This window comes from Buceros rhinoceros, unplaced genomic scaffold (genome assembly GCF_000710305.1).
Source record: "Buceros rhinoceros silvestris isolate BGI_N320 unplaced genomic scaffold, ASM71030v1 scaffold25033, whole genome shotgun sequence".
Classification (NCBI taxonomy): Eukaryota; Metazoa; Chordata; class Aves; order Bucerotiformes; family Bucerotidae; genus Buceros; species Buceros rhinoceros.
Window position 1 is genome coordinate 30372 of NW_010404593.1, and position 432 is coordinate 30803.

Consider the following 432-nt stretch of genomic DNA (forward strand, 5'->3'; position numbering starts at 1 on the left):
ATATTGTATACTAAGAATTCTTTAAAAGATATTTCAGTTAAATTTCATAATGGACGTTCGCTCCAAATACTTTTCAAAACTTCAGACAAAGTTAAGCCGTGCCCATTTACAAGCTTCACCAAGTCGGAAAGACTGCTGTAAAACAGAAGAACACAGATTCCTGATGCTCCTAGAGCAGCAGAAGCCAGCCTAACCCCCCACCCACTAATTTAATAAAATCTGTAAACCAACATAAACGTTGTGTCCTGCCACTTTTCATGGGTATGACACTGTGTCCTTCTAAATCTGTCTGTCTTACTGCAGGCTCTTGGTTCTCCAACAATGAAACTTTGAAAAGTGACGATCAACCATTCTCTCTCATACAAACTATCAACAAAATATTTGCTAATAACCTTGACTGCTTGCCAGTTCCAGGTTTACTGCAATTCTCAG